Source organism: Symphodus melops, assembly GCF_947650265.1.
Source record: "Symphodus melops genome assembly, chromosome: 21".
In the NCBI taxonomy this organism is placed as follows: domain Eukaryota; kingdom Metazoa; phylum Chordata; class Actinopteri; order Labriformes; family Labridae; genus Symphodus; species Symphodus melops.
The window spans coordinates 17,675,664-17,688,280 of record NC_136711.1 but is presented as its reverse complement, the minus strand read 5'-3'; the positions used below and the strand labels follow the sequence as shown (position 1 = coordinate 17,688,280).

At 42.4% G+C, this 12,617-nt stretch overlaps 1 protein-coding gene across 11 annotated transcripts in view; it reads left to right on the top strand.

Moving 5' to 3' along the window:
- tanc2b (tetratricopeptide repeat, ankyrin repeat and coiled-coil containing 2b) overlaps nt 1–12,617 on the top strand; it is a 146,187-nt gene that overhangs the window by 81,437 nt on the left and 52,133 nt on the right. The window contains exon 1 of one of the 11 annotated variants that reach the window (XM_079333998.1): nt 24–331. The exons of the other annotated variants lie outside the window; for them this stretch is intronic. The gene's annotated coding sequence lies outside the window, so the exon portion shown is untranslated. Of the gene's footprint in view, nt 1–23; nt 332–12,617 lie in introns of those variants that run through there. 11 annotated transcript variants of the gene reach the window in all.

Here is a 12,617-nt window from a genome sequence, read left to right as displayed (position 1 = left end):
ACCCTCTATTGCTTGTTACATTCCTCCATCTGTGCCTGCAAAACTGTCTTACCCCCTCCACCTTTCACCTGCCACTCCACCTGTGCTCAGCCAGAGCTCGCCTCAAGTCTGTCTGCTCTCTGATCTTGCAGCTGGAGCGGCCGTGTTGTCCGCTGGTTTTGAATGACGTTTGTGCAGACATGGGGCTAACGGAAGGGAAGGGGGGGGGGGGGGGGGGGGGTGTAGCGCAGGAAAGTAAATTCACTCCATGAAATGATGTGTTTGTTAAAGGGCTGCACTCTAATGACAAATGTAGGCTCGAGGACCTGTGAATCAACCTGAGTACCATAATGTAAGTGTTTTTTTCGTGGCGAACTGCTCTGTTTCATGCGTCAGCGTGGGTGAACATTCAATTGTCTTTGAGTGCGTGTGCATATGTGTGTCTGTTTGAAGTGTGTGTCTGAGCACAAGCTGTGGGCGGCTGCTGGTGCTTGTGCTGGTGCTTGTTCTTGTTCTTGTGTGTCTCACTTTTCCTTCCAGAGCCCAGCATCATATGTAGCATATGGTTGCATAAATGGCTCAAAAGTTGGTGGGGGATATTCCCCCCCCCCCACCTTCCCCACACCTTGCAGTCTGCAGCAGCAGCAGTACCTTGTTGTTGTGTACCAGAATCACCTTGTCATGTGCTGGGATATGGTTCCTCCTTCAGGATCCAGTGCTGCAGGCTCCTTGCCTCCCCTCGCCTCGTCCCCAGGGACCGTTATCTATCTGGTGTGTGAACAGAACAAAATGTCTCAATAACACCGTCTGCAAGCGAAACACGAGCACCTCATCAGCAGCTGCTAGTGCTAGTCTCAGATGAACGCTTTTTGATGAGGTGCCCACGGCCAGTTTTCACATCACTTAGTATAACCACCTGGAGAGTGCTTTGAAGAGCTTACTTTGTCAGCTTTCATTCAGGACGTATCAGAAGTATGTCTCTAAGAAGTTTAGTTTCAGTTTGGCTGAACAGTCTTGGTGATTTTTTTTGTCCACAGTGGAGGAATGTTTGTGGGTGTTTTTTGATGTCTCTTATGATCATCCCATATATTTTTATAAACAGCATTCATCTACAGTTAGCTCAGTTTATGTAGTTTTCATCACCAACAGTAAATGACATTCATCTTCAGATTAAGTGCCTTTTATCAGTATTCACTCCCTTCAACTTTACCATACTTTGTCATGTTAAAACTCTTAGTATGAAGGGATTCATTGTGCTTCTATTATTGGACCAACCACAAAATAGTTTGTTTTTTTATAAGTTCCAGGGTACTGATGTATGGTATTAAAAAAACATGGTTTATTTGCTTCAGTACCACCAACCAAGATCAGGTGCATCCAACTGCCTCGAGGTCAAAACTTTAGCATTCAACAAATTCACGTTTTTCTTACTGGCTCTTGTTTATTAATTAAACAAACTGCGCAAAGAAGTCTATTTGAATTCCAGGATGTTACACTGGGTGAAAAAAAGTCAAAGGGAGGATTATAACGTTAACTGTGCAAGATACTGTAATCCTTTTTGCATGTCTTAGTATGTCGGTATAGCATTTTAAGAAATTACTTTCAAATGTTAAACAATTGAAACGACAAGGGAAAACATCCCTCAGTAATTTGCTACACCTGATAAAGATCCAGCACTTATTGATCCGTGTATTGTGTAGGTCAGGCCATCTATTGGGTTAAATGATGTACTCCAAGGTATTCTTTGGTTTACCATTTATGCCTCCATGTATCACTCCCAGTAGTGCCACTGTGGGGTTTTGTGAGATAACCTGATGGACAACCTCGTCAAAGATGGCAACACATGTCCAACTCATCCCGGCATATTGGAGACCCCACAGAACACACCCATCTGAGATGTTATTTCTGGCATTTAGGAAATGTTAATCTCTCATTTGAATTCCCTCCATGTGTTTGACTTTGTAACAAGGTCTGCCTCAGTGATACGACCGTGTCTGCTTCCACTTCCCATCTCCTGTGTTATCGTTCAGGACTGTGACACAATGATTTTTGTATTCTGTTTCTGCCTCTCTGGACATTTTTAGCTGAGCGATGATTCAGACGTTTTTATGACAAGAAAATCTGAAGATTGTATTTCAAATGACTAGACTTCTGCACAGCACTTTGGTCAACTGTGGTTGTTTTAAAGTGATAACAAATACATTCGGATTGGAGACTATTTCATGTCTTGTTTTGGACGGCAGTTAGTGATGTGAAAAATGGAGGGAATTTTCCGAGGTTATTCTCCCATCTTCTTTCCTCCTGAGATCTTCAAGTATCTTGTATTTATTCGCGAGGCGAGTCAGTGAAAGCTTTAGCTTTTTGTCGAGGGCTTCTCAATTGATGTGGCCCACTTACCTGAAAATCAGCCAAATCAAACCTCATATACCCTCTGCGATGGTTCAGAGTGGTATTGATTTTTATAATTGCCCAATTTCCCTCCCTTCCAATCCCTTGAGTGTGTATCAGACAAATGGCTTGTTTGCTGAAGATAGTTGTGAAAAAAAAATTGTCAGACTGTCTAAATCCAGCTTCTTTGGGGTCAGTGTTGAGGCCTTTTGTTGACCTAATTTAGAAAGAAATTAGCCCTCGCCGGACTATTATATTCAACGTCTCTTAAAATAAATGTGCTGTTAATTTGCTGACAAGGGGATTCAAGGCTATATGCACCATTTAGTGGCAGTGTGATGTCTGAGTTTCTGATGGAGCTGCAGGCCCTTTTCAACACTCAATCCTGATTACAAAAGCAGCCTGCTGAGTGACTGTATTGGCGAGTGGGCACAGTCTGTTCCATGCAGGACTCTCTGGCTATAAATCAAGTATTGACGACACCAATGTCCTTTAAAACCCTTTTTTTTCTCCACAGTGCTAAAGGTTAGAGGGAGAATGCGATTATGAGCGCCATTCTGGAGGTGTTCAAAACTAGTTGGTGGGTGTTATGTTCCCCAAAAGGTGATTCAGTGGAGAAACTCACAGTCCTGTACAGAAATAAAAATCCATTTTGTCCATAATCCTAAATCGGTTCCCAGACAGTCAACCAGAACGTCTCAAAATGCAGTTTAGATTCAAGTGAGCCAGTGTTTTCCAAGTCTGTAAAAACTCCCAAAGATCTATAATTACAATCTCTTATTTTGACGAAAGAAGACAAGGCTGCCGTTAGGGAGATGAAGTCATCGTCTTGTGTGCTTGATCCTCCCCCAACCATGCAACCAATGTCAATGCCAGGTAACGGTAACTGCAGAAAACGGTATCTGTTCTTGGCTGGTACTTTTTTTGTTTGCTCTTGTTAAAACCGTTTTATTCACAGTTTTGAGATATGGACAGCAGTCTTTGGTTAGTACTTGTCTAGTTCCTTTCAGACGTGACTTACTTTATCTTATATTGACTTTGGCGTTCCTCAGGGTACCATTCTTGATCCTTTTGCATTTTGCAAAAAAAAACATCTCACATGGCATAATCATTTACTCATGTAAGGTAGGCGTTGTTTTTTAATTAAGTAAGTCAGTTTACTATGTTTTGATCAAACCAATGCAATGAAGGAAATAACTAAACTATATTTATGTTCATTAAATAGTCATTTTAATCAATATCCAGCGTCCATCCAAATAGATTAAAGCTCCCAGAACTGAGAGAAATGCCAGGCTTGAACTTGGATATAATTATCTACTGTATGTTACAGAGGTAACAGTCCAGGAGTGGAAACTGATAAAAAAATCCAAAAGAATATGTCACCTAACCACAGTGCTTTCTTTTTGTCAAACATGATGCTGCCAGAGCTTTTTGACCTTTAAATCAAACATCCTTAGTTTGTTTGTTGTTGTTTTTTTTTTAAATACAAAGATCTATTTGTTCCTACTTTGTTTAAATTTAGCACAATGTGGCATCCTGTGCTTTCATGTATTTCTCCTTTGTTTTCTTTATTGTGTTTCTAAAATAATATTTATGAAGATAAAACCTGGTTATTTTCACTTCATGTTTCATCTTTGGTCATTTCATCCTCTTTGGGGTTGCATCTTTGCACGAGAAACTTACTTCATGTGCTTATTTTCTACTTTCGGTTCAAACCAGGTATTTTGTGGTACCTGCTGGAGAGAGAGAGGGAAAAAAAAAAAGCTCTTGAGTGGAGATAAGAGGCCCGCAGTGTGCTATTAATAGCCATGATAATGATTTGCTTACAAAACAGAGCAGTGGGTTACATATACCACCTCTCTGCTTTCTGTGAGTGCTGATGGTGGAGAGCTGAGCAAACATTTCTCTCTCTCTCTCTCTCTCTCTACACACAGGGGCTAAAAGAAGTGTGTTATTGTGTGTGTAAGTGTGTCCATGCGTATCAAAACCCCCCTTACACACCACTGCACAGGGCCGCACAATGACACCAGACGCAGCATTAACATTCACCACTTGTCTGTGTGCTGTTAACTTATTTGCTCAGTCATTTCAGGGTGCTGCACCGCTATGAGGCGTTTGTCTGGATCACAGCTCCGACTTTGTGTGGCTGCAATCAGCAACAGTACAGGATTACATAAGAGCAACAGTTGATTCTGGCTTTTATCACACATGAAAGAATTTTGTAGAGTTTGTAGGAAAAGGCTTTGATGTTCATTTCATGTGCTGCTAAAGATATATCGCTAGATTATCAGAAGCATCTTAATCCAAAGCCTAAAAATCATTAAAAAAATTTTTTTTATTGAATTCCTTAATTGAATTACGACGGAGAAACATGCAGCTGGTCCGGATTTTCTCAATGGCGAGGGTGTGGTTTGCAGCTGAGATGTTATAAATATCCGCACGAGGAGCTGAACTCCAGCTGGAGCAGAGGTCAAGGCAGCGTGGCTATTATTAGACGAGTGTATGAAACGGTGTCCTTGGCAATTATGCGACTCTCACTGGTATGCTATATAACGTTGCAGATTGCTGTCATGCTCAGGCCTCATGAGTGCGCACAGCTCCCCCGAGTCCTGCTGAGGAAGCGTATGTGTAAAGTTCACAGTCACACCTCAGTGTCGCCCTCGCTACCGGAGGAGGGGAAGCATGACAAAAGAAAGTTAATAGTGTCTGAACTGCTCGGCGTTCACAATAGCTGCTGTGCTTCTGCAGCTGAGTCACGAGGGCAGAGTCCTTCAGGAAAGAAGAGTTTGTTCACCGGAGGAGACAGCTGCTCAGAAAGCCTGCAGCACGGACGTATAAGGAGGACGTACACAGTTAGTGAGTTAGCATGATGGAGATCCATCTGCTCATAAATCGTCCTGTGAGGCCAGTTTTTGACTTTATGACTTTTCTGATCATTGTTGAAGGTGGAGTTTAGTCAGACCATCGATTGTAGGGTTTGTGTTAATACGAGACTTTAATTTTTACTTTTACAAGGTGTCGAATAGGTTTTAACATCATCCAGATTTCTCATCATTTAAGAAATTTAGAAATTGATTTTTTGGTGGTCTTTATCATTTTCTGCTTGATTACCAGATTTTAAAAATGTGAAACTCAGGACTGAATACTAATGTTAGAAAAAACCATTTAGCTGATTGCTGATTCAGATACCACTGTGGGTTTTTTTTTGGTACTTTTCTGCCATTCCTCTGGTCTGGTTTTTAAACGAGCTACAGTATAGGATTTTATGAGTTGAAGTTGCTGTCAGTCACTGATCTTTCCCATCGACGGTTAAAGACCGTCCCCTACTGTCGACATTTCTTCTTCTTCTCTTGTTTATTTGGGATGTAGTATGCATTGAGAACTGAACAACAATTTCCCAATGAACTGCACCACAGCATTTGTAGCTAATGCTAATTTCCAATGCCTGTCCCTTTTCTTTAGCATGACTCTGAAAACCAATGAGGGTTTGGTTAACAGTTTTTTAGCCCAGTCTTCCCCAGTCCCAGTCTTCCTCGAATCAGCAGTGAGGTACTCTAGCTTGCCTTTATTTGACGATTGGCCGGTGGATATGGTCGATACTGATGTTCAACTGATACTTCAGATCATCCCAATTTATTTCACGTGTGCTTTAAGACTTCAAGCAATGTGAACAAAATCTTGAAATCAAACAAAACAAAAGCACAAGTTGGTCTTCATTTTTCCGGATGGATAACGTCTCCTTCATCTCAAAAAAGAAGAAAAAGGAGGAAACAAAGGAAATCAAGCATTGTTCAAGGTGTTTGTTGACATTTAAGCACAGCCATCATCTTGAAAGTATCGCGCTTGAAAAACGTACAAATCCTGTGATTATAGTTTCATCAACAACATTAGAAAGTGCTGTGTGAAGGTGCTTGAGGTGATTCAATGTTCAGCCTCGACTCCTTAAAGACTCTGATGACTAACAAATTCCCTCTGTGAAGTTGTTTTCAAACCATCTAATGTGATTTTAGATGGCTGCTCTTGTTCCAAGGCTGAACTGTGGCATACTGATGAGTGCTTTGTGAAAAAAAAAAAAAATCAATGTGATTTTGGACTCTTTGATGGATTAACAGCTCAGAGCGCCGTTTACAAAAATCATCCCCTGCATATATTTATTGTGGGTCGAGCAGATGATTTTGTTGACTTAGTTCTGACATCATTTGATGTGGGGGACCTGGTCTAATCCGAGCCCAATAAGGTTCTGTGAAATGTTGAATTAAGCTTCTTTTTTTTTTGAGGATGAGAAAGAGTTCGGCTAATGAGCGTTCTTAGAAAATCAGCCCCTCCCTCCGCCCTCTTAAAATTCTGCCTTTGCCTCACCTTGCTCTGCTAATCCTCCCAAGGCTGTAATGATAGATCCAAATGTGTGTGTGTGTGTGTGTGTGTGTGTGTGTTCAGACACTCTCTCACACATAGAAGAGCAGGAGAGGCAGTCTAGCTAATGGACCTGCACTTGCTGCTGACTGTCAGCAGCCTGTGTTTTCAGCCTGTGACTGAGCAGCTCGCCGTGTTGCACAGCGACATCTGGTCTGCATTGTTTAGTTCAACAAGTCAACGAGACAAGCTCACAGAAATCATCAGTGGTCTGTGAGCCGGATCAGTGTGTGCACGCTGAGAACAAGCCGCTGGGCTGAACAGAAGGACTGTTGAAATGAATGTCAAACAACAACAACAACGTGCTTCGAGCCTACAGTGACAATAAGTCACATCAGTCGATCTCTGATATAGGAGACTTATATTTATAGGCTGTGCACATATGAATATTTGGAGATTAGATAATGTAATGTTGGTTTTAACACCTCACACAGCCTTGTGAATATATTATGGGCCTACTGAAAGGTCTTCAAACTTATAAATAAACCTGACAGAGACCACTTCAGCCCTTCACGAGGCAGAGCAGACACAGATAGCCACCACACAAAGGATCAGAGTCTCCGAGAGGCTGAGCTCTTTGAATAGAGGTGGTGAGGTGGCGACCTGGACCTGTGGAGCAGCTGCAGACAGCATTACCTAACCTGTTTGATGACAGCCCAGCCAACATGTTAAAACCTTGAAGTTTATTTATTATTTTGTGTAAAGAATCCCCCTCTCGCTGCGTTACCACCACCTCTGAAAGGTGGACAAGACTTGCACCGTTTCCCTGTGCTCTGTTGTTTCCATAGCGACCAGAGCCACATGCTCGCTGTTCTATAAAGCTCTGTTTGGGTTGCAGACAGCTTGGTAATGTATGTCCTCACCCACATTTTTTTTTTGTTGTTGTGTGTGTGTGTGTGTGTGTATGTTAATGCAGTGATGCGTAGGCGCCTGTGTCTTTGTCTGAGTGGCTGCCTGAGGTCGTATGTAAGTGAGACAGTGGAACAGACAGTTCTTCACTGCTGGAGAGACGCTGCCTTTCATTTCCCTTATCACTTGATCATCTGAAACTAATAGGAAACCGTGCATTTCATTTGGTGTTAGAGTTTCTAATTTATATTCAGATCTGTTCATGTTTTTTTGTTGTTTAAATCACAGGGACTGTCATGTTCAAGAGCAGCGGTTTTCATTTGTATGCATAACACCCTGCATACGTGAATGGAAATCCCATCATTGACTTTCTTTGTTTAAAATAGGATTGAATAGATCTTTATTTAGCTGCACAAGAACAGGACGCTTGAGGTACATTTGATTTTCTGTGCAGTGTCCCTAGAGTCAGCTTTATACATTCAAATGATGGATGGATAGGTGGATGGGTGGGTTAGTGAGTGGATAGAGGGATGGATCGATGGGTAGAGAAATAAATGGATGGATGGATTGATGGATGGGATAATGAGTGGATGGATGGATGAAAGAATGGATAGACAGAATGGATGGATGGGTTGAGAAATGAATGGATGGATGGATGGAAGGATGTCCTGAGAATTATTGCACATGAAACTTTTGCACATCTTTTATGCTCCATTAAAATGTTGTATAATTGCGAGATATATTTAGCATATACTGTAATACTGCATGGGATTTTCGCACATCCATTCATTGCACGTAAACATTCTCCGCTCATCTAATTACTCGTAAAATTTGTGGTTAAAGTGAAATTTTGCACATGTGCTACAGTATTGCATTTTTGCAAATCAAGCATATCGAGTGAATGTTTCTAACAAGAACACAAGAACATTTAGCACATCTCTTATTGCCCGTGAACATTTAGCACATAATTGCACATGATGTTATAATAATCTAGTCTATGTGTCTTGGGAATAGAGATCAGCTCTTTGAAATACTCCCATTGTCCTTTTAGCTTATTTACTGCCACCACTTCCTCTGCCCCCCCCCCCCCCCCCCCCCCTCTAATCCCACATGTACACTTGCATACATGCATGCATGCATATTCATATTCACACCCTCACACCCACAGCATTGAACAGATATCCATTTCACGGCCACATGCATCTGCACACACAGACAAGATATATTTATTCATAAGCTCATTAGAGGAGTGGATTTGCCTGCTGCCATCCATCTCACTGTCACCCGTCCCTCGCCTGGCACGCACCGACCATAGAACGGCAGGGGAGAAAGTCCCCGGGATTTAGTCTCCTGGAGCCACTGCTACAGAGGGGATTTAGTGCGATAGACAGAGGTTCACTTTGCCGTTTCATAGAGGTGAGACCAGGGAGACAAGCACCAAAGGACCTGGTAATCTCCCATTCAGCATCCAGAAACTGATACTCTGCAAGGGAAAATTAAAAATGCCTTAAGTCTCTTGGAACTTCATGGTGTTAAGCAGCATGCTAGCTGTGCAGATCCACACATATACAGAGAGATGTTTTCTTTTTTTTTGCAGCCACACAGTAGCATGACAGCTCAGTCTGTCACTCGGTCTTTGAAATGAGTTCCAAGCTGTTGCAAGCTGGACTCTGCAGGTGCACGGGCAGCTTCTTGTAATAAGTGAGGACAGTGGTTGAAAAGAAAAATCTAATTCTTGTCCATTTCGGTGCGTGAAAAGAAACTAACAGACACCGCTCTCCGTCTACGTGACCGCCATGTGAACCGCTTCATAGAGAAGCACTTTATGAAAATCTTTAGTAACATGTTCGTGGTTAATGGTGGTGAGCAGTGGTCTACCTTCTTCCATTACAACAGATGAAATTAGCTTCCCTCTGCATTGTGTGTTTGTTGGAAGAGCAGCAGGTCAGCTCTCGCTGAAGGCTGGCAGGAGATCTCACTGAACTGCATTTTTATTGACCCTGCATTTGATCACTTTTCAGACACATCCACGCGTCGCTCCTGTTCCTTTGCAAGCTTCTGAACCTTCACCTCATTGAACAAAAACCTGCTGGAAACTGTAGACTTTAAACCAGCAGATTTCAGTACGTCACTTCCCTCCCATTAAATTGTGCGACGACGTTTCATATAATATCTAAGAAATGTTCTTTCTGATGGATTTAATAGGAACAAAAGGGTCGTAGGCTGTCGATGGGTTGCCGTATGTTTTTGAAGTATTTCTGGTGTCATTTCTGTCTTCTGATTCTGAACGTTTCGCTTTTGCTTTTGTGTGCAGATACTTCCTGTAGGTTCGACCCGGATTCGAAAAATGTTGGAAAGCTCTGTAGAACCAAACACAGTCAGTCGATGTCGATAATTATCAGGATCAACTTCCAATCCCTATTTTTTTCCCCTTTAAGTTGAAAGGCTGATTACTGCTTGGAGTGGAAGTTGACGACGCCAGACGGTGAATTGCGGTTTGGAACGTGACGAACTAAACTTCGACAGAGGAACATTTCAGGAGCGCAGCGCTCGGTGGTTCGATGCATCAGTTTGGTTAGTGATGGAGCCACATGTTGATCAAAGCTCTGCAGACAGACACTGTGGATCACCTGATAGGACCACTGTGTTCAAACCTTCTTAAGTCTCCACCATTCAACAACTGAAGCTATAAAATGAAATGAAAGACATCCAGTGATGACACATGTAAACACTGCTACAGTATGTGTTGGCTTCCTTTCTGTGCTTTGCGCCTCTGAAGGTCTTCATTACACTTCAGTCATATCCAAGAAATAACTTACCCATTCATTCATTCAGTTACTACTGAGCTATGTCATTTACAAACTCACGAGGATGTAATTATTCCTCTCATGTATTGACTGACACGTTTGGTGTTTTCTGTCTGAACTCACTGATCACACTGAACTTTAGTGGTGTTGTCTGTTTCTACTTTATTTATACCATCCTGTGTTTGGGATGTTTCCTGGCGTCAAACTTTTTTGTGTGTGTGTGTGTGTGTGTGTGTGTGTGTGTGTGTGTGTGTGTGTGTGTGTGTGTGTGTGTGTGTGTGTGTGTGTGTGTGTGTGTGTGTGTGTGTGTGTGTGTGTGTGTGTGTGTGTGTGTGTGTGTGTGTGTGTGTGTGTGTGTGTGTGTGTGTGTGTGTGTGTGTGTGTGTGTGTGTGTGTGTGTGTGTGTGTGTGTGCTCATCGACCAATAGCAGCGTGCATGCGACCAGACACCAGGTCTTTAGCTCCGTCTAAAACTGATGGTGGGGATGTTAGGTGGCACACGTTTGTTCGCCACTTGTTTTTCTGTCGCCTAGCCTAGCGGTGATTTGCACCTGGGGGTGATGTCGTCTATTATCCGTTAGCATGTTGACGTGTTTCCAATGACATACTGTACTGTACTCAGAACCCAAAACTCCCGACACAGCTGATTTAAAGAAGCAGACGTGTCTTTGAGCACCACCGTGTTTCCTTCCTATCGTTTATTTCTCCTCTTTGTTTGTCGTTGATTAGCGGTTAGCAATCAGTTACGAGCATTATCTCCACCTGGATTGTGTTACTGACTTTTTTAAATTTTTTTTTTAATCCTCAAGGTGAAATATGTTCTATAACTCCTTGCACCAAACTATGACCTTTGAACCGACCAGCAGGAATACCATTACCCTCCTACAGTCTACCTTTACTGGAGCTAGAAACTCCACAGATGGAGTTTAAAGCTTGTCCAGCGTGTGTCTGTCCAAGTTGCTGTCATGGCGGTGGATCCAGTCGTGGTTAACTCCGGGTCCATCCTCCCTTCCTGGCTGTCAGTCTTGGATTCTCACTGTAGCATCTGTGCTGGCTCTCTTCCTAGATGTGGCCAGTGAGAAGAGTCCTCTCCAAACCATAACAACACAATATTCACTCACACACACACACACACACACACACACACACACACACACACACACACACACACACAAAGCTGTTTTTATTTCCTCTGCCAAAGAGCTTTAGTTTAGTTTGTTAGACTGTGTGTTCGTTAGTTAGCAGATCTGGACGGCAGATTGCAGTGAGTTGGGGAAAGTTGCACGATGTGACGAGCAACAAGTCTGAAGTTCTTTGGTTTTGCTTTTTCAAGGAATACTTTTGAGTGAAAAACTTTTTTTTTTTTTTTTAATCCAACCTTTATTCAAGTTATTTTCCTCCAGGACGTCGATCTTCTGTTTTTATTCATGCTTGTGTGCTGGCTGTCGGGATGCAAATATCGATAGTCCCATGATTCTCAACGTTGCTCTTGATTGGCGGGAAGGTTCGATAAGATGTTTACTGTCTCTTCAGATTTCATCCTGTTGACTTGGACAGTGTTTTAAGGTTTCCTCCGCTGACTGAGGCGAGTTTATTCATGTGGCACCTGTCAGAAACAAGCTCATTCATAAGTGCTTCAAACAGGCACAAAAAGCTTCTCCGACATTTTATAAAACAATGTCATGTTTGTGCATTTAAGAACTCATTTTCTGCCAAATGCATTCACCATCGACACCAAACACATGATCAAGTGTGCACGAACACACGGGCATCGAAACAAACGTGTGTGAACCACGTCTAACTACGAACACAGACTAAAAAAAACGGCACACTTCCTGAACGTGTCTGCTCACGCCGCCAGTTGCAAAAAGCGTCATATTGCATCACATGAAGAAAACTTCCAGGCAAAGAAAAACATATTATTCTCGTCTCAGGGCAAAATGAGGGTTGGACTCACGACCATTCAACACTACTACCATGTTTCTAATGATACACAGCTTCATGTAAATGGGTGAAGTATCCCTTTAAGGAGCCGTGCTGATTTAACTCTGCATAGTTTCTATTCGACGGCTTCATTATTTATATTCCAAAGAGACAATGTCTGCTCTGCTGCGGCTCTCGTCTGTCTTTGCTTTGACTTCTTGGACAAACAGCGCTTCTCCTCTCCACCCATAAGACACA